This window comes from Budorcas taxicolor, chromosome 21 (assembly GCF_023091745.1).
Source record: "Budorcas taxicolor isolate Tak-1 chromosome 21, Takin1.1, whole genome shotgun sequence".
Lineage (NCBI taxonomy): Eukaryota > Metazoa > Chordata > Mammalia > Artiodactyla > Bovidae > Budorcas > Budorcas taxicolor.
The window spans coordinates 12,965,952-12,986,758 of NC_068930.1; the positions used below are offsets into that span (position 1 = coordinate 12,965,952).

The window sequence follows — 20,807 nt, forward strand, 5'->3', positions numbered from 1 at the left end:
GGAGTTGCTCTCCCCGCTCCCCACCCTCCAACCCCGGCGAGGCCGGGCGCCCCCGCGCCCCCCGAAGCCCCGGCCTGGGACGCTGGGAACCCTGGCGCCAGCGGGGCGGGCAGGGGGTGGTGGCCGCGCTGCGGCCAGCGGGGTCCCCGCAGCCGGGTTCCAGCTCGGCTGACCTGGAGGGCGGGCCGAGCGCGCGGAGAGCGAGAGACTTCTGCGCCCGGGCTGGGGCATCTCCTTCCCCCCGGTGTGGGCTGCAGAGAAGGAAAAACGAGGGGAAGGGGGAGAGGACGCTGCACGGGGTCGACAGCAGGCCCCCTGGCCGCGGAGGGCGGCGGCGTCTCAGGCCTGGGTGGGCAGCGTGGAGCCACCAGGCCAGCGTGGCCCCTATGTCGCTAGTGACTGTCCTCGGGAAGGGCGTGGTCCCTTTCTTCTCGCTTCCCCTGGGTCTCACCCTCAAAGTCGTGTGAGTCGGAGCCTCCCGACTAGAGTCGGAGCCTCCGGACTAGAGTCGGAATTTGGAGCTGGGTGATGGCTGGGGAGGGGGGAACCACAGGACAGGTCTAAGAGCCGCCCCTCCCGGCTTTTGCCCGCAAACTCCGGCGCTGTCTCCTCACTGGCCTTGAGTTGCCCCCGAAAACCCCGAGAGAGAAGACGGGAGAGGTGCTCCCAGGCTTCCCAGTGGACCCCAGAAGTTGAGGACGGAGAGAGCAAAGGGAGGCGAGTTCGGGGGACAAAGTGCAGGGACCTGTTGCTAGCGCTCCAGCAGAGTGGCGCCTCTCCCTGAGGAACAGGGACAAAGGAAACGGGGGAAACCTCTGGGCCCTCCTCGCCAGGGAGAATTTTGGAGGAAAGTGATCCTGGCAGACCCAGAGAGCTAGAAGCCCCGGGCATGCTCCTTCAGACTTCGGGGCGGGGGGGGGGGGGGGGGGGGGGAGGGACTGGGGGTTGAAATCATTGGGAAGGGAACCAGTCCCCCCAAGCCTGGGCCCAAAGGTGCAGTTTTGAGGAACTTGAGATGTCCAAGAAAATGTGTCAACTTTTAAAACACCCAGAAGTTCACATCCCTTAGAACCGCCTCTCCGACCCTCTGCCTGGGGGAGGTGCAGAATTAAGACCTTTCTCCCATCGCAAGACCACCGGATGCCTGTCCCGGGGTCTCTGCCTTTTCTAGGTTCCCTCTTAGATAAGGCCATTTGATGTCAGTGAGAACAGGAAGCGCTCCCAGCGCCACCCACCCAGGAAATTTAGTTTTCTGCTCTTCTTCACCTTCCAACTTCTGCTACCAGTTCCAAAGGGTTAGTAATATCGGGGGTCAGGCAGGCCCTGGTCTTTCTGAACCGCGGCAGGAAGTTGACACCCTCAGCTGGGTGGGGAGCTGGGCTGAGCACCCATCTCTCTCCTGCATAGCGTTTAGTCCCCTGGGTAGTGGCCCCTCTGAATTTCTAACCGTGCTGAGGGCTGAAGTCACCTGCCCAGACAAACTGCGGTAGCCGAAATCTGCCCAAGTCTAAGCGGAAAGAGAGACCCATCCCCGTCAAAGTGTTGCCTTCAGGCAGCGCGGGTGCCAGGACTGCTGGGTCACCCAAGGGCCAAGCTTCAGTCTCAGGGCCTCACAAGGCCACGGCTCCCGGGGTAATCGCAGGCCGGTTTCAGAATCTGCAGCTTGCCCAGCAAACGCTGGCGGTTAGGCGCCCAAGTAGTATTCTTCATTCGTCTTTTTCAAAGTTGATTTATCGCAATCGACAGGTTAAAGCCTCATCTGACTTCATTACTTTTAAAAGCTGTCTATTTCACAACTGTCACTTTTCATTGCTTAACTCAAGTAAATACTTGAAGAAATGAATTGGAAGAGACTTTTAGATCATGTTTATAATTCTTGGTCGCCACGTTAACATTCTAATGACCTGACCCTCTGAGTTTCTGCAGACTCCTAAATCGGACCGAAATTTCCTGCATTTATATCAGAAAATGTCAGGGAGGGTGAGGGAGCCGGAAATACGGGCTAAAAGAAGTGCAGTTGGCGACAAGTCGGCGACCGGGTGCAGCTTCAGCAGAGTCTCCCCGATGGGGGCTAGGGCCTAGGCCAGGTAATCAAAGCCCCTAGGTAAGGGGGCAACTCTCAGGGCAGGGCCCCGGGAAATCGAAATGCTGAAAAGAGGGCCCAGCCTGATGTTTGCACGTGGAGCCCGGGTCCCAGAGAGCCGGGGGCAAACCGCAGAGGAAGTTCACGAAGGATAGGATTTCTGTTCACCGTGACTATTTATGACTATTATTATTTCTGACATTGTTTCCAAACTGGTTCTAATGGGCCCCGCGCAGGTTGAGCGTGACAGGGTAAAAGGCATTTCCTGCCCGTCGTCTTTGACTTAGAGCTGTGAGATACCCACTGAAGGCAAGTGTGGAAACGAAATCGTGTGGATGGAAATAGTTAAATAATTTGAAGTAGTTTCTTCTTCCATTCTGCTGTCATTTGCCCAATGCTGGGTCTTCTGGAGCTAGTGTTAATCTCTCTCTCACCCACCAACCCACAAGGAACCAGCTCTCAGAAGTATAATAGGTTGGGGGGGGGGGGAACAGAAGGGGGGGGACACCACAGGGGGTTAAAGTTTTTTTTAAAGGGTGGGGGAGGAAAAGAAAGAAAAAAGAAAAACCTATCAAACTGGAAAACCGCCTAGTTTGGGGACAAACCAATAAGGAGTGCATTAGATTTTTTTTCCTGTATTTTTTTTTCTTTAAATATATGTGTATGTGTAAATGAAGAAGAAAAAGAAGAAAAGAAGGAAGGCTCCCGAGCCCAGGGAGGAGCTGCCTAACCCTCCGCAGTGTCCGGGCCGGGGCTGACCGCGTGCGCGCTCACCGGGCCAGCGGACCCTGCGCCGCAGCTCCGGCCCCGCCCGGGTCCCGCTGCGAATACAACTTCGCAGGCTCCCGGGACCACGGCGCCCTAAACGCGCCCCGGTGGGCCCCCGCCGCGCTCCGCGACCCCGCCAGCTTCGCGGTCGCCGCCCTGGGCCTCCGCCCACCCCGAGAACCAGCACGCCGAGCGGGTCTGAGCGCTCCCCGCCTTTGGGCGCCGAGGCGAAAGGGAGACGGCGGGAGTGACGCTCGCAGGCCGCGGTCTCTGCGGGAGCGAGGCCGCGGCGCTCGGCGCGGACGGCCGGGCGCTCTGCCGCGCCCTGGAGCGCCACCTCGCTGCGGAAACGGGAACTCCTCGGCCGCCCCGCGCAGCCTCCCGCCTCACTGGACCGTCAGGTTTTCCTTGCATCATCTAAACTTGAAGACAAGCCGAAACGCACAGGCCTTCTTTCCACCGATCTGTGACCAACATACCCCGCAATGTCTGTACTGGGTGAAAGGGCAAATCATAGGAGAAAGGGGAGCAAATATACAGCTACAGCATCACCGAGTCTAAGTGGTGATGCTGCTTTCATAGGAAACATAAAATAAATGAGCGGGGTCTTCTTGGAGCACACGGATTTGGGCCGTCGTGTGTTCCAGGGCCACTCAGCTGTGGCGGCTGCGAATATCTCCCAGGAGGCGGGTGCTTATGAAGTCAGACCTTCCCAATTACGATTTCCACCCATATCCACTCATTCTCATCAGATGGACATAAAGAGGGGCCGTGGCATGCCTGTCGCCAGCCTACTGGGACCTTGTCCCCTCCCCCCCCAACCTTCAGCTCTGCTGGTAAAATAACCACAAAATGCCGCCCCTAACTTGTACACCTGTAGCCCAGTGAGGACAGGAAAGTCAAGAAGTACAAATCACGCAGCGTTTCTCTTCAAGGTGCAAGTTTGACCTTATTTTATCTGGTTGGTAACGTAACTGTTTTGTCCTACTCTTAAGCTCACACGACTAAAAATACACAGAAATTTTAACTTAGTTATATGTGTACTTGTTGAATTTGTTGTTTTAAAGCACACTGCCCCAGACACAGGGTGATTAGTGAAATATTTCACAAAACAAGATTTTTTTCCTGTTAAAAGTAGAGTATCTACTTTAGGGTCCTGTGAAGATTTATGTGGTTTCTTTCTTTTGAGGCAGGTACAGAACCTTTCTCTAATTTAGTTCTGACTGCAAGTTTGTTTCTGTTTAAAGGAACTTGGTGGCTCCCACATAGAATGATGGTTGGACTGGGGACTACAGGGTGGGGGGACACTGTGCCTGTGGTGGTGGGTGAGCCCTGGCATTTCCCTGCCTGAGCAAAGGCAACATGGAGAGCCTTTCCCGGAAACTCTGCCCTCCCTGAGTTGGCAGGGTGAGTTCTCTAAGGGCTGGCAAGCAAGGAGGGAATGTTCCTTCTCCCTGTAACCAGCACTCCTCAGTGAAGATTAGGGGGCTCTCTGAGGGCCCTTGCTCGCAAATTATAGGGCTGCATCAGGAAAATAGCCGCGTTGGCTTGCTGGGTGGTGGTTCTTTCTCCATCAAGCCAGGAAAGATTCGTGAGAGACCCGATGGGAAAGAGGCCCCAATTTCCTAGCAGGACTTGAATGAGGATTCCTCACCCCAGCCAGCTGAGAAAGGGTGGCCCAGCCTCTGGGAGCTCTGGGGCTTCCTCACCAGAAGGGATGCTACGTTGGGGCAGAAAGGAGTAGCTGAGAGACCCTGGGAACTAGGAGACAATTCCGATCAGGGTTCAGGGGTCCACCGAGCCACAAGGATGAAAACAGAGGAGGAGAAAGCAGAGAAAATGATAGGCTTGAATCTGTGTGCCTCTAGTTCTGAGAAGTCTCTAAACTGGAAAGCTTTTTCTTCTTTCTCCTTCCCTCCTTACCTTCCCTCTCTTCATTTTTCTCTCCTCCCTCTCAGCTTCTCACATTCAGATTTTCTCCCCCGCCCCCATGGAATAATGCCTGGAGATGAAAAATGATTTTTATTGCTATTACACTTCCTACCGCAAGATGCAGTGCAAGGCGGCAGAGTTTGTATTACAACTATGTCACAGTGTTTCACTGATGCAAAACATGTAGCCAGAGGGTGTTGCTAATGACTCCTGGATTAGAGAGAGATTGAGACTGGGAGAAGGAGAAAGAGACACACAGAGAGAAAGATAGGAAGGCAGGAGAGAGAGGAATTTCATTAGAGGAAAGGGGAGGGGGTGCCACCATATAATCAAGTCTAATAATCTCATCAGGATATTTTCAGAGTTCGAGATTTTAAGAGTGTGAACTAGAGAGATAGCAATATCCTTTTAAACACCATAAAGGTTGCTTTCTTTTTTCTTTTTTTGCAAGTTAAATAACTATTAATTATGTTTACAGTCATTTAAGTGAAGAACTCTCCTTCGGAAAGAATCACACTTCGGAAAACCCTTAATATCAGATTAAATGCTTTTCCAGGAGCCGCCCCGCTTGGAGGGAGGTGGGGACCCGGTAACCACCCCGCAGTGCGTGGACCGCTACGGGGCCTGCGGAGGCTCACTGCCCTTGCCCGCGGTCGTGCACACTTGCACACCTGCCCAGGACGGCCCGTCCGGGCCCGGGGCTCAGCCTCCGCTCGGTCTTGGCCAAACAGTCTCTACGGGCTCGGAACTCCCCGGCGCCCTCCCCCGAGACCCGCTCTACTTAGGGAAGCGGGAGGTTTCCAGGTTCCTACCGTGGCCCGGGCCGGTCCCACCGCCCTGCGGTCCGCTTCTGCCCCCCGGGGCACAGCGAGGAGGGCATCCCCTCGGGGCCGCGGCCCTTTGAACCCGTGAGCCCCGGACTCCCGGCCGGCGGCGTGGAGCTCGCTCGGGGCCCAGCTGCGGAGCGGAGTGTGGGTGGCGGGCGGGGTGGAAGGGGAGTGGGGAAGGCGGGGGGACGAGGGGCGGGGGCGGGGGCGGGAGCCGGGCGCTAAGCCTGGAAGCTTGGCTGTTTACCCAAACGATTTTCCTTTCAGGCCCGAGACACCAATGAGACAAGATCAAGCTCCCCTCTTCGGGGTGTCTGTGTGTGTGTGTGTGTGTCGCCTCCTCCAAGCGCGGCTTTGTGAATGGGGGCTCCGGGGATGCCGACGGGGAGGGACCAGAGGCCGACCCGGGAGCCAGCGCCTCCTCCCGGGGGCTGGGAGAAGCCGGGAGGAGGCCGAGGGGTCTGAGGGCATCGCAGGCGCCCCTGACGCTCAGTGTGGTCCCGATCGAGGGAAGCGAGCGACAGGGACACAGGCCGCGGAGAACCGAGGGCCGCATCCGCGAAGGCCGAGCCGGGAGGCGCCTGGTCCTGTGTGTGTGTCTGTGTGTGTGTGTGTGCGTGTCTGTCTATGTGTGTCTGTGTGTGTGTTGCGGGGAGCGGTGAATAATGTGAATCACATCCTCCTTCCAGTCCCTTAATTTCCGATCCCTCCAAAGCCCCAATCTAGCTCCTTAGGCCACTGATTTCTTCCCGACTCCCTCGCTTGAGATCTATTAGCTGTAAATCAGGCCAAGGTTTTGGCGATTACGGTACAACGCAGGCCGTGTAATCCGCGTCGCTGGGCTTGCGCCTGGGTCCATCCTCGCTCCGGAAAAAAAAAAAAAAAAAAGATGAGAAAGCAGGAGGGGAGGGATGGTCTGTATTGACAAGGCATTTGTCATTTTTAAAGGGCTCCACATCCAGGGATATCCATCAGCCTAGGTGGAGTGGGGAGGAGGCAAGGGACGCGGACGGGGCAAAGTCCCGGGATCCGCGCAGCAGGTGAGCGCCCTCCTGGGCGTGGCTCCCGCTGCAGTTCCAGGGGACATCCGCCGCCGAAACGTCGTTTGCAAAATAACAAGAATATTAGAGGTATTATTGATAATAAGAATCAGGAAGGCGGGGTGATATTTAATTGAGGTCGTAAGATGAAATCCGGCCTGAAGGTGTCGTATGTATATTTAGTGGCAGGTCTCCGACAGCTAGCTCAGCCCAGGCCGATGAAAGGCTTACCCAAGAATGTGTTTCTGGAAGAAAAGGGTGTCCTTCCGGTGCTTCTGACTCAGCTATTATTGCTCCTGTCTCGGCCTGCCCTGCTCCCCCCAAACCCTACACTGAAGGTCGTCATTTTTTCTTGTTTGCTTTAAAAATCGCCCTCCCCCCAATCTTTCCCAGCAAGTTCTTATTTAATAGAAGTTCCCATCTCCTGGCGCTGACCCGGGCAGAGCTCAGAAGAAACCGGGTAACACATGGTTCGGGCCTCAGTGTCGGGTTCACGGTGGTTCAGACCTGGACAAGCACGCTCCGAGAGGGAGGAAGGGGGGAGGTCCCCGGATGTTCTTCCCGTGTGTTAGGTAGTGGAGGGCTGTGGCTCTGGGCTCAGAGGGGCCAGAAGCAGCTGTTGGGCTTCTGGGTACGAGTTGGGGGCTGGGGAACCGCGGCTGTGCTGTGGTTGATCCGGAATAAACGTGTATTAGAGAGGTGCTGCTCACGGAGGAACCAGAAGCGCCTGATAATGCTAAGAGCCACAGCTAACATTTACTGACTGTGTCCACACATTTACACTGTGTCCTCCCCTGGGACACCCCTCAGGGGTCAGGGGTAGGCCGCAGAGCTGGGGGGCCCAGAGGGAGGGAGCAGGTAGGTAGCTAGGGAGGTGGCGTGGCGGCGGATGAGAGGTTCCTGCCTCGCAAGGCGTCTTCTGCCTGAGAGGGGTCGCGCGGGGCAGCCAGGCCCCGGGCCCAGCCAGCCTCCCGCCCTGCCTGTGGTCCTCCCACATCCGGCCGGCCCCGCGCGGCCACGCACTGTGCGGGGCCCCCAACCTCGGGCCGGAGAGAAGGGGGGCTAGGAGTTCCACTGATGTGCCCACTTCTTCCTGCTGGAATTCAGGAGGCAAGGAGACTGGGCAGTGAGGAGAGCGAAGGCCTCGCGAGGGCCGGGGCGAGCGCAGGGCGCGCCGAGACTAGGCCCGCAACCAGGCCCGAGGCCTCCTCCCGCCGCCCAGGCCCCGGGCGCGGCGGCGCTCCGAGGGAGGTGCGCCTCCCCGGCGGGGCCGCGGGCGCTGCACCGGCTCCGAGGCCTCCGCCTTCCTCGCGGCCCCAGGCGCGCCCCGGGGCCGGAGCTGGGCGCAGGCCCGGCCGCTCTCCACGCACCACCCCGCCGGGGCGCCCCGGCCTCCGCTCCCAGGCGGCTCCGGGGAAGAGGGCTCTGGCTTCCTCCTGCACGGCCTCCCTTTGCTACCCCCCCAAACCAGGGGCTGAGACTCGCCGGTGACCCCTGCCGTGCCCCGCAAGGGTGGAAGAAAACAGACGCTGCGCTCTGTCTGCAGACAAAAGGCCTCCGCGTGCAGGCTCGGCTAGAGCACGTTTCGCACCCGCCTCCACCTAGGCGGAGCAGGTGGTCGGGGTGGTCGGGGTAGAGAGCTCCGACTGATCCCAGAAACCAAACACCTCCGAGGCCCAGGGCATCGGCACGACCTGAGTACCTGCTCCCAAAATATCCAGTCTGCCCCCGCCCACCCCGATTGCCCCCACCCAGCCACCCTCCTATAAAAGGGGCCCCTATTCGCTCTTTTTTCTTTTTTCTTTTCTGGCCTCTGGTCTCATTGCGAATCACCTGGCAGCTCGGAAACACCGGCTCCTGATATCGACCAGCAGAGGTTACTTCTTTCTCTAAAAACGACTCTAGCTTCTTCTACTAGACCCGAGGGAAAATTCACATTAAGAAAAACAAAACAAATTTTAAACCCTCTCTGGGTGTGAGACATGGTGGGGCGCGCTGAGCTTCCGATCTCCCCACGCTGACTCATCGCCGCACCTGGAAAGCTAGTCCTGCGAAGAAGAAATAGTCTTATCCTGCAGTCTATCATTTTGGTATTACAAGTAACAACCGTGGAGCGAGAAATACCCCCGGCCTAAGAATATTGATAGATGATAGTAGCGATATTCACAATCGATCCTTTAATAGGCAGATGTCATAAATCATGTTCAATTCCCTGACAGCACAGTACTTCACTTAATAATATAATTAAGATGAAAACTCCGGAGGTATTGGAGGCAGCGGGTATTGATAGCGTCAAAAATTGCGTTCTGAATATGATGATGGAAGGGAAAAGGACTTTTGGAAAATACAAACCCCCTTCCCAAAGGATGGGGTTTTCAGGGTGCTCTCTTCTGGGCAGCCCTTTTGACCTTTTTGACCCCCACGCTCAGCGTACACGTTTTCCCCTCAGCAGCAATCCCCATCTCTTATTGGGTGGACTGGGAGTAGACCAGTTCTTTCTGAGAAAAGGAAAATAAGGAGAAATTGGCCTTGGCCTGGGTGAATGTCCTGTGTTTAGGAATCCTATAGAAATCCATCCCTTCAGCCTGCATCTGGAGGGTAAAAATGTTTAGGAGAACTAGGAAATGAAACTGTTTGGTTGTCTCAATAAAATTAATTTCCTCAACAATGTTTTCAAAATTACACATAAATCACTGAACATACGCAGATACCGTCCCCCCATCCACTCCATTTCTGCAGTTTAACTGCCTATGAGCTTTTCCAGCATTGCTCTCCAGTCAGAATCATGGACCTCAGGATGGAAACCAAAACTTCACTTGAAAAGTAAAAGCAGAGAGGCGAGGTGCTGTGAGAGTGTGGTGATTTGCTCCCTGCTTCATGAGTAGAGCTGATTGTAAGTGCGGCTAAAATTATTCCAAAGGATGGAATATTAACCAAATCAATCAGAGCTGACAAATGAGAAATATTTGAAAGTCAGGGGTAATTTACAACTTTGTTATTAGTTAAGAATCACCTGCCTTGTAACAGTAATTAATAACACTTAGGAATGATTTGGAAATCCCCCTCCCATGCTCTTTATTTTCCTCTTAAGGAAGGAAAGAGAAAAAGGAAGCAAATGAGTGATCACTAGAAACAGGAAAAACACTGAGTCGTTTGTGGGGAGAACAAAACTGGATAATATAAAAGAAAAGGGAAAAAAAAAAGATTAGCCCCATGGGAGGCCATCAGGAAATAAAGAAAATACAGGAGGAGGGATAGTAAATCAGAAAATGAATTCTGTAACCATACCCCATGAGCAGGCTGGCTAAAGGTTGAATTTCAAATGGCCCAGAAACCCCATCAAAATGAACAGTGCTGCTAAAAAATCTTGAAAGTAGCTCAGCTCTGAATCAAGGCAGAGCTCAGGGCATTGTCTGTTTTGTTGTTGTTAACAATGTATTTCTTTATAGCCCAGGAGCAGACGTGTGCAGGCTCTTTCCCAAATTCTATCCCTGGAGACTGGACTGGCTTTCATGTTTCTGATGTTAACTCTCCTCTCCGTCACTGACAATCCCCTCCCCCCATCTTACGTTGATTATTAGATTGTCTCAACCCCACCTAAACAACACACCAAAATAATGACTTGTTGAAAAACTATAAATCATTTCAGTGTCTGAGCTTGGAAAACCACTTCAGTCAACAGGCTTGCTGCTAGAAGGTAAAGAAATCCCCAACCTTCTGCTGAGGAAAAGCTGCTACTTCCCTGAAGTTTTGTTAGATGGGGGATTTTTTCAGGCTAGTTTAAAAAAAAAAATGGAGAGGGGGGAGAGAGGAAAAAAAAAAAAACTTTGGCAAACTTTATCTGGTCTTTATTATAAGCCCAAGTCTTGTCTCATTGAGCTCAGGCTGAGTCTACACAAGGTAGCTAGAGATTGAGATTTATTGGTCTCTAAATGAAAAGATTCATTTGATATAAGAGGTTAACTCAAAGTTCCTATACCGTGACTAGCTTCGGCAAATGTCTCTGTCGAGTCAGCACAAAAGCAGTTCAAAGAAATCTGAAAAACACACACAGATATAGACACACAAACGCCCACTTAAGCCGCAAATGCAATTCTCTTTTCTTTGTTGTTTCTTCTGTCCTTACAAACCTTCAACTTCTTTCTAGGTGGCTGGGGTGGCTGGCTCCCCCCAAGAAACAGGCAGCTGAACTTTGCCATTTTGTATCTTTTGCTTTTACTAGCCCTGAATGAAAGGATAAGGGGAGGGGAGAAAGTAAAAGAGGAGACATGAACTAATTCAAATAAAGCAGAATCCGTTTGTAAATGAGGTGCATAGAGGAAAGGGGGGGCAAAGAGGGGCAGGTGGAAGATAGGGGCTCCAGGATGAAAATAGGCAAACTGTCTGAAAATGGATGAGATGGGTTTTCAGAGATTAGAGTCCATGAACCCAATAGGAACCTGGCGGAACGTGAGGTTGTGAAGGAAGGTTCAGAAGAGAGAGCCAAGGTGCCAGAGACTTTTAGAGGGGAGCCGGGAGGTGACACATTGAGGACCCGAGCTCCTGGGCTAGAAGCAAACTGTGGACATGCTAATGAGAGAAAATTAACCTTTGGGTTGGGTCTGTGACATGGGCCCTCTGCTGAATGCCTGACCCAGGGGCTGCAAGCCGCTTTGCTCTGCACCAGCGAAATGAGATAATCGCCCTGAAACCCACCAGCCTTGGTGCACACAGGCGCGGAAACACTGCTGTGGAGAGGGCAGAGTAGCTAGCAGCTCCTTCAAAGAAAAGGAAAACAGGAGAAGCCACCAGAACCACAGCCAGGCATGAAGAGCAAACCTGAGGACCCTAGGTGCATCTGCTCAAGTCCCAAGCCCCTCCAGGCTGGCACAGGAAAGAAAGAAGCAGGGCCTGCAAAGTAAGAAGTGTCTTCCTCTCTCTTGCTCCCTTCTGTCACCAAAAACCCTGGATAACTGGGCCTCGGTGAAGCAACAGAAGGGATAAATGGATTTTTTATCTCCAGGAACGTGGCCGGTGGGCCAGAGGATTATTGCTCAGGCCCAGGAAATATTTTGGGGAGGGAGGGGGCAAGGATGGAGAACAGAAAGAAGTTGCAGAGGACAGACTAAAACAGACCAACTGAAAAGAAATTCAAAGGGAAATTTTTAAAGTGGAGTGGCTGTGGTTATACGTCACAGACACTGAGACAGTAAAACACACACACACACAGGGATTTTATTAAACAAACAAGCCAACAACCAAACGCACATCAAAAACACATTGGCTCCTGCTGTCACAGGGAGAGGGGATTTGAAATGATTGCGGGGTTCTGGTAGGGACCCTTATGGCCTTTATTGCAGTCTCTCTTTCTCTCTCAGGGTGTTCCAGAAACCCTGAAAGCCTCGGTGGAGAAGCGGCCTCCCAGAGGCTACGCAGGGAGGACTCCCCGTTGGAGGCGGAGGGGTCGTGTTTCCAAGTAGAGACGTCAACAAACCGCAATCTTAGTGACACTGACAGCGCAAAATTATGTTTAATGTTGTGAGGGGGAAAGGGGAAATATAAAATTAGCACAGAGAAAATGCTTCCCAGACCTTCCTCACAATTAGGGCCTCGGCATGGGGGTGGGCACAAGGCAGGGTGGAAGCAGAGGCCCAGGCGCGGCAAGGCCACATCGCTGAGTCCAGGCAAAGGTCCCTCTCCGCCCCAGGAGGAAGAGGAAGGCTTCTGGAGGGAGGCGAATGACATCCCGTCCCATCTCTTCCCTGGGTTCAGAGCCTTTCTTTTGGAGAAGCGGGGAAGTTCTGGATGGCCCATCCTGGTAGAGATGGCCGTTCAGGGACTGGCCTGCGCAATCCCAAGAGCCACAGGGGTTTCAAATCAGTCATGAAGCTGGCCAAGAGCTGCCTAGCCTAGAAAGCAGAAGAGGAAGTGTATGGCGGTGGGGTGGGCTGGGTGGACAGGCGTAAAACCTCAGACACCCCCCTCCTTTCCAGAACCTGGGGTGTCTGCAAGGGGAAGTAAGAACTATCTAATAAATTAGCAAGCTCCCCTCTGGAACTCACCAGCAGCCCTGCCTCAGCTGCCTGGTACAGGTGAGCTGGACCTCCCACTTTCTCATGATGCTCCAGGTCTCCATAGGCACCCCCAACCCCTGCCAGGACCAAGGACAGGCAGACTGCCACCAGGCAGTCAAGGGGATTGGCCTAGAGAGAGCCAGGGAGGTGGAAAAGGTGTCATTTTTAAGAAGGAAGCAGTTTCTGTTCAATGCAGATTGTTTCCTAAACTGCTTATTGAAAGAGACAGAAGTGTGAGTGAGAGAGAGGGAGTGTGTGAGAGAGAGAGAGAGAGAGAAAGGATGAGTCCCCAATTCTCATCATGTTGTGGTTATAAAGAAGAGAATTTTGTCTTTGTCTGGAAACCACTATATTACTGTGGTTATTAAACACGCCGGCTTCCCTTATTAGTGTCAAGGCAAGGAAAGAGGGATAAACAGAAAGGGTGAGCAGACAATTCATTTTCAAATAATACAAATTAAATGTTTTTTAAAAACTAAACCTAACTGATCAAGGCAGGAGATGTGAGATGGCAGTAAGAGAAACGGGAGGAAAAAACACAGAAAAGAGTCTGAATTTTTTTAAAAAGACCAATCTGTGCAGAGTAATCAGGAAAAACAGCCTGGGATGGAAAAAAGCAACTGCCATTTCCTAAGTGGTAGCTCCATGACCTTAGGAAAAATGGAGAAGCAGCTCTACCTTGGGGTGGTAGTTTTACACTTTGATTTTAGCAACAAGTATCAAAATATCTAAACTAATTGATTGTCGAGTTCCTTGGCCCTTCTCCAAAGAGCAATATAGATTTAATTGTATGTTGTTTAAAACTCCATTTCTCCAACAGTGTGAAACATGTAATAAAAGTCGTAAACCGTATCGCAGATTCCCCCCCCCCCCCCTCACCTCCAGTAGCATAAATACCCGACTGACACTTGGAAATCTTAGCTAATACTTTTAATAGGCTAAAAAAAGGGGGGGGGCATCTGAGAGGGGGAGCCACATAATAAAATCTAAACTGCTAATCCATTTTAACTCATTCAAAAAGAACCTGTGGTTTTGCAGAGGAGGGGTCGGGGTGAGGAGACCCCACGTCAGCCATCTGATTTGTTCGAACTCGGTTCAGCTAAACCACACTCCCCTGAAGCAAAGCAAGTAGTGAGTGGCCTTCCAGAAGACTACAGAAGGATCTCTACCGGGGAAAACAGAACTGAAAGTTGCCAGCGAACTGCCTGGCCTGAGCTCCCCTCTCGCTCACCGAGGCGGGGAAGCCGGTCGGCGGCCGTGGCTCTCCACAGGCCTGGGCCCGGCTTCCCCGAGGCAGAGAGGGGGGCTGGCGGCGGGCAGGAGCGCTCCAAAGCGCCGTGGCCAAGTCCCCCCGCGGCCCCTCCCCGGCAGCCTCCCCTCATTGTCCGCGGTCATCCCCGACCCCCCGGAGGCTGCTCGGGTCCACAGGCAGTCCCGGCGCCCCCCTTCCCGGCCCGGGGCATCTCGGAGGAGGGAAGGGAGAAGGGGAGAGCCCCGGCCACGCCTGCGATGTGCTCCGGGATCGGCTGCAGTCCCGGGTTCGCGGCCGCCATGAAGCCGGCGGCGGTGCGCGGGGCGGGCCGGGCCCTGATGTGGCCACGCGGGCCGGCTGCTGGCGGAAATCTGCAAAAATCCACGTGAGCCGCCCCCTCCTCCAGCCGCCCGCGGCCCCTGACACGGCGGCATTGAAGCCGGCCCGGAGGTCCCCGAGGTCTCCGAGTGTGACAGTACTCAGCATAGCGGGTAGATGGCACAATTTTCTAACATTTAGAGAGAGGAACCCACGCTGGGAGCAATAAGTCCATTTAAAAGCCCTTTATTTAAAAGGAACAAAGATAACTGACAAGCGGAGTACAGAGACATCTCAATGAAATTTCCAAAGAAGAAAGAGAAATCAGAGGCCAGAGCAAATGCGAACCGGGCTTGATGGAACAGGCCAGCACTTTTCCTCCTCTCTCCAGAAGAAAGATAAAAAGACAGAAAGAGGTGGTGGTCAGTGGGGGTTTGTGCGCATTAATGATCACAGTCCAAACCAAATTCTATAAAACCCATTGGCACAGAAACTTTAAAATGGCCGGGTGGGCTCTGCCAGGGCAGGTGGGAGAGAAGCTGGATCTGTTCAGGGGAAGACGCTCGGAAGTTTTGCCCTCCTGCTTAGGGGCTCCATCCTAACCTCGGAAAACAGCCGCCTCTGCTTTGGCTTGGCTGGTCTGGGGAGCCTGGGGACAGCAGGCCCAGCAGGCCCGCCAGGCACCCACTCTGGGCACACTGGGGCCCTCTGAGGGCCTGGCAGCCCAGGCCTCTGTCCTGGAGCCGCCTCTCCTAGAATGGTGCCCAGGGCCCAGCAAGAATCTGAGGACCTAAGATGTGCTCAGAAGCTGGGTACTCGAGAGCCCACTCGCAGGAACAATTGCTATCTCTTCGAAACTGAGAGGAGCGAAAGGGGGCTTTAGCCCCCTGATGTCACCTGGCAAAACCAAGACAGCCCACACTTCATCGTGTGCTCCAACACTGTCATCACCCACTCCCCATGTCCAAACCTGCAAGCCGGGTCCCCCACTCGTCCAAAAGGTGAGATCGAGACCCGCAGGCCTAGAAGAGAGGCAACAGGCCAGGGGAGGGGTGGTGCCCCTCTGGTCCTCCGGGTGGCGCTGGCCCCGGGCGACCCTAGGCTCCTCTCCACCCCCAAGCAGGCGGCGGAAGAGGTGAGGTGGCTAATGCCCGCAGGGGGTCAAATGATTGTATTTGGGTGGGTGCTCGCCGACGTATTTGCTGAGTAAACCTCCCTTGCTGTGTTGAAGGCGAATCCCCGTTGATAAATCCATCATTACCGTTCAGATTCAGGGAGGCAGCCGCGCCACTAAATTCATCTTACATTTGTAGCGCTTTAATAGACATTTATTAAATGCTTTTAGAGAGAGGCATGGGGCGCGTGATTACATCCTAGTTATAGACAGAACATAAAGACCCACGTTAACACCCGTTTGCAGGAAGGAAGGAAGAGGTGGGGAGGGGGGAGAAAAAGCAGAAGGATGGGGTGAGGGGAGATGGGGCGGGCGGGGACACAGCGCCTGGGCGTTATTAGCCGGGGCTGCCTGGCGGGGAGCGAGGTGGGAGCCGCGGGAAGTCTCCGGCTGCGGGGCGGAGAAGCCCGCGTTCGCCTCGCAGTTTCCTGGGCTCCCGTTCGCCCCGCACCCCGCCCCCCGCTCCGCCTGGGGGGCTTGTGTTCTCAGTCGCAGCGCAAGGGATGCTCGCGCGCTGCCTCCGCTGACCCTCTGCGGTCCCCAACCCCCAACTCCTCCTTGACTGTATCCCAGGCCTCTCCAACTGACACTCCTTGGAGCAAGCCAGGGAGAGGCGGCAGGGAAGCCCCAGCACTTGAGGATTTCGAAAGCGCCTTTAAAGCGTCCCCTTCGCCCCACCCACCCCCCAACCAGTTAGCCAGAGAGCTGAGCCAGGCCTCCCTCGACACAAAGCAGACCGGCGCCTTGGCCACGGGGCGGGAGAGCCCCGCTCTCTCCAAGGTGTCTCTGGCCCGACCTGCTCGGCCTGTGGAGCCCTCCTCCGTCCGGCGCCAGGAGGGAGCCACGCCACCTCTGCACCTCTGACCATCATCCCGCCTGGGGACCTGCCCCAGGCTAGCCTCACGGCCCTCGACCTCGATCTCAGGGAGCTGGCCTGCGGGAGTGCCTGGGCCTCCAAAGGGCCCAACCCTTCCTGAGCGCCCCAGGGCCTCACCTAAAGGCCCAGTGCCCGGCTCCCTCAGTTCTGCGCGCCTCCTCGCTCTCCGGGGACGCCGCCACCAGCCCCGGCCGAGGGCAGCCTCGGTCGGGGCTGCTGGCCCTCCCGGGCTCTTGGTGAGGAACACTTCTGCTACCTCAAAGTTGCCATAAGAAAATAAATACAAGTGACATTGTGCTGGGCCAAAGCTCATTAGTTCGTTGTCCAGGCCTAATAAAGAAACAGAAGCGCAAATTACAGAGTTCAGCTTCCACACACGCTCTGTCACCCGATATCAGCGGACGGCGAGCCTGATTCCAATTGCTCCGAACTTGCTGCGCAGTTCGCCCCCCACCCCCTCCTCGCAAGCAGGAGGTTGGGTGGAAAAATATAGTTCCAGAGGGGGTAATGATCAAGCTTTTCCTCTCGGAAGCCTGCGCCACCTCATTTCCCATCAGTAATCCCAATAAAATTAACGTCGTGGCTGCAATTGAAAAGAGGAGGGCCCGCGACACTCCTGAAATAACACACTCTCCCCCAGCAAAAGGTAAAAAGCAAAACGGCCCTTTGTTCAGCTAATTAACGAAGGCCCAACTCCGAAAGCAGATGTGTTTGCTTAGCTAATCACAAGCATGTTTCTTTCAAGGAACGTCATTTCGAGGGGGCTGCTCCGGGGAATGGGAAAGGGGGACACAGCTACCCCCCCACCCACGTCCTCTCTGCCTCAGGGGTCTCTCACCCCCAGACTGAGATCCAGAGGCTAAACCAGGCAGCCCATCTCTCACACCTCTCTCCCTCTTGGTCCAACCCCAGAGGCCCACTAGGCACCTCGGGGCTTGCCCGAATGCCAGGCCTGCAAGACGCAAGGGGGGAAAAAAATGGAAAAGTTTTAATGACGCAGATGCCATATTAAATGAGGCAGTTTTACAGTTCACTTTGAATAAGACGCTAACTTATTACAAGTCTGTTATCAGAAGGACGATAAGATTTATAACTCCAAGAGTCAGCTTTTCCCCTTAATGACAATGGATGTTAACGAGAGGAAATCTGTTCTCTATTAGAGATGAGAGTCCCTTCCCTGTTTTCGGGCATTTACGGATGCGTCCAGGAGGGCAGATACCAAGTCCCTTTGTGTCTCCTTGTGAAAAATTCGGTCTTTCCCTTTGGCTATGAAACCGGGTCTCCTGGCTGGGTTAGCACCTCGCTCAGCCTTTCAGCTTGAGCTTGGCAGAAGGAAAAAGAGCGAGCGAGAAGGGCAAGGGAGATAGATAGACGTGGGGATGGAAATGGAGCGGGTGGGGGGCGGTCTCAGGCCTTCATGCAGGAAAACTATTTCCCCCTCTTTCTTTGCCATACAAAAGATAGCTTTCTCCTAAACCAACACAGTAAGCAAACTTTAAAAAACTGGGGTCCTATTACAAACCAACGCCCAGCACTAACTGCTTTAAAATTACTGCATAATTAGATTTAGTTGAATTTCACCATTAATTAGGCAGCCGCACTGCAGGGAGCCTTTGAAATCTGAGAAAATGGGAAAAAATCATCTGAAGCACGTTTTATAAACCTAACTTCAATAAATCTTGACGAGGCCCGGAATTCAGAGAGTAACCTCGCTCCCCTCCCAGGAGGCTGAGGCTAAGGGTCTCCAGGCCTGGGCTGGAGCTACAGTGGGACGTTCAGGGGCGATTCCCCCCGTCGGCGGAGAGCTCAGCCCGGGCCCAAGCCAGTCTCTGAAGAGGCCCTCAGGAGACCCTCTATGGGCGGCCGGATCTGTCCCACGGCCGACCTCCCCTGCTCTCAAACCTGTTCGATAAAAGAGATCCCCTCTACTGCAGAAGCGCTCCTGTCAGGGGCGCCGTCCACGCCGGCTCGTGCGCTTCTGGGGCCTGCGACCCCCGCCCCCGCGCCCGGAGCCCGCCCTCAGCCCCTGCGCGCCCCCAGGCAGCCCCCCACCGGGAAAGCCCCCTTTCCTCCAAGTTTGCCACGGAAGAAGCAAGTTAGCTGTGCCCAAGTCCTGCAGGGGGGATGGCCGACCGGTCCCCACACTCCACCATCCCACCCCCCCCCCACCCCAACAACTCGGAGGGGCTCGCGGGACGACCCCCCAGCTGCAGCCCCGACATTAACGAGCGCGACGACCGACCGAGGTCTGTTCCTATGGCCTCGCCCCCTCCCCCTCCCCCACTCGTTGAAGACCAGCGGTTGTGGAGGCCGACTCTCTCTCACTCGGTTCTTGCTGAGGGGGCAGACCTGGAATAACCTCTCGTGCTCATGAGGGGCGGGGGGCGGGCGGAGAAGGGGGCCACCGCGTCACCGGCGTGTCCCCTCGCAGTTCTGCCGCTCTAACGACAGGCAGCACCGAGGCCCGCACTTACTCGCCGGGGAGAGTTTGAAAAGAGAGCCCTATGCCTGCAGAAGCAGCGGCCTTTAGCCGCCCCCCCTCCGCCCCCGCTTTTTTTCCCCCTTCTTTCGGATACCCAATGTGTTTCCCATTAGCCGGCCCCGCCGCGCCTGGCAGCCCGGCGCTCGCGGCGCGCTGGGAGACGCCATGTTGGCTCCGCTCACAGGACCCAGTCAGGAGCGGGGCCTCGCGGCCGAGTTTCGCACGCGCGCGCGCCCCCCGCCGCCTCACGCGCGCCCCGGGAGGGCGGCCCGGCGCGCCCGGCACCCCGGGCCTTCCGGGGGGCGCGGACGCGGCCCCGCGGCGCGTCGGCGGGCCGGGGGCACCTCTCCTGCGGCTGCTCCCGGCCCCCGGCCCGGCGGCCAGCCGGATGCTCGCTCCGGCATCCCGTCTCCGCGGGGCCGGCCCCGGGCGCAGCCTGCGAACTTTGAGCCCCGGCCCCCGGCGAGAACTCGCTGCTGAAGGGCCGAGGCCGGGCGACCGCGAGCCGAGCGCACGGGCTAGGATTCCGCAACCCAGCCCCCTGCACCACCATCACCACTCCCCTCCCCAGCTCGGTCTGCCCCCGGGTTTGTTTGAAAGTGGCGAGAAGCAGCGGTCGCCCCTTTCTCTCTCTCTCTCCTCGGACCATTGTTGCATTTCGCGTCTAACTGGGTTCTCTCACACACCCCCCATCCCCGAGCACCAACAGGAGGAGGGGCAGCGGGGTTGGGAAAAGAAATAAAGCGAGCTCAGATCAGATGGGGGCGGGGGGGGGGGGGAGGAAAAAAAAAAGCAAGGAAAAAGAGACACTTAAAGGGAAAGAGTCGCCATGTTTAGCAGCTTTTTAAAAAAGATCTCGTCAATTTCACACAGAACGCACTCGCTGGGTCCCAGCCCTAGTCTTTTGTCCAATTCAGTCGCAGCAAAGATCTTTTGTTCTAACTCAGCGTGAAAAGAAAAACTTTCTTTAAATGCTATAAACTTAAACCAAACTCAAGACTCTAAACAGATCCTCCTCCGGCCACTCTAAACATATACAAGGGGTTTTGTTTTAACCGTTTGAAAAATTTTGGGTCCTGTTTTTCTGCCTCGTAGATCCCAAGCTACATGCTGAAACTTAGAGAGAGAGTGAGAGAGATTTCCAACGTCTAGAACACATGCTTAAAGCAGAATAAAACAGGGACTGTCTTTTGCTTTGAAAATCATAAATTATAATTTAATGCCAATAATAATTTACAACAAATGGCTGTTTACAATAAACTAACACAAAACAAACAAAGCAAAGGGCCTGTGTTTTACTTATTAGCGAAAACTTCACACACTCACATGGATAGCACTTGCAAGAGGAGAAAATAAACAACCACCTACGAAACCTCAATCTAGAGGTCAGCAATGTTCTGTCATAAGAACATACTTAGATTTATGTATGTATATATCTACAGAAAGAAGCTGAGGGTCAGATGGAGAACTCTGCTCAGATGCACAAATCAGATTTTTCTGGTCTACATGTATTGACTGGAACTGAGTTATCAAAGTTTAATACACTTTACAAAATGATCCCTTTTCTTTCACATCCCCTTACCCACCACCCCCTTTTAAAATCAAACCACAACAGTGATGTATGGTGGTGGTGTGGGTACTGCAAAGCCTCAGTAAGAACAAAAATTGCAAGCTCCCACACACTGAGCTTCCTTCAAACCAGGAAAAGAGAGAGGGAAAAGGAAAACAAACAAACAAACAAACCTCCAAAACAAAATAGTTAATACTTCCAAATCCACACACCCTATAAAGTTTCCTTCTTTCTTTCTCTTCTTTTTAATTTGGCTTTTAAGGACAAAGAATCCCAAGAGTAGTACAGATTGTATCTATACAATCTGAAATGTCAGAATGTCGCTGTGTTTTTATGTACAGAACTCCAATGGAAAAGATTCCCTTGACCTGTGGTCATGCTCTCACAGAAGGAACGTACAGGGGGGAGGGGAAGGCAGGCCAACTGCAAGT

The 20,807-nt window shown here is 54.4% G+C and overlaps 1 long non-coding RNA gene across 1 annotated transcript in view; it reads right to left on the reverse strand.

The window, feature by feature from the left end:
- The window catches only part of LOC128066958 (uncharacterized), a 37,174-nt gene extending 31,442 nt beyond the window's left edge, over positions 1-5,732 (reverse strand). Inside the window, exon 1 of the long non-coding RNA XR_008201264.1 lies at positions 5,596-5,732. This is a non-coding gene — a long non-coding RNA (uncharacterized LOC128066958). The remainder of the gene's footprint in view (positions 1-5,595) is intronic.
- Between the last annotated feature and the right edge of the window lie 15,075 nt (positions 5,733-20,807).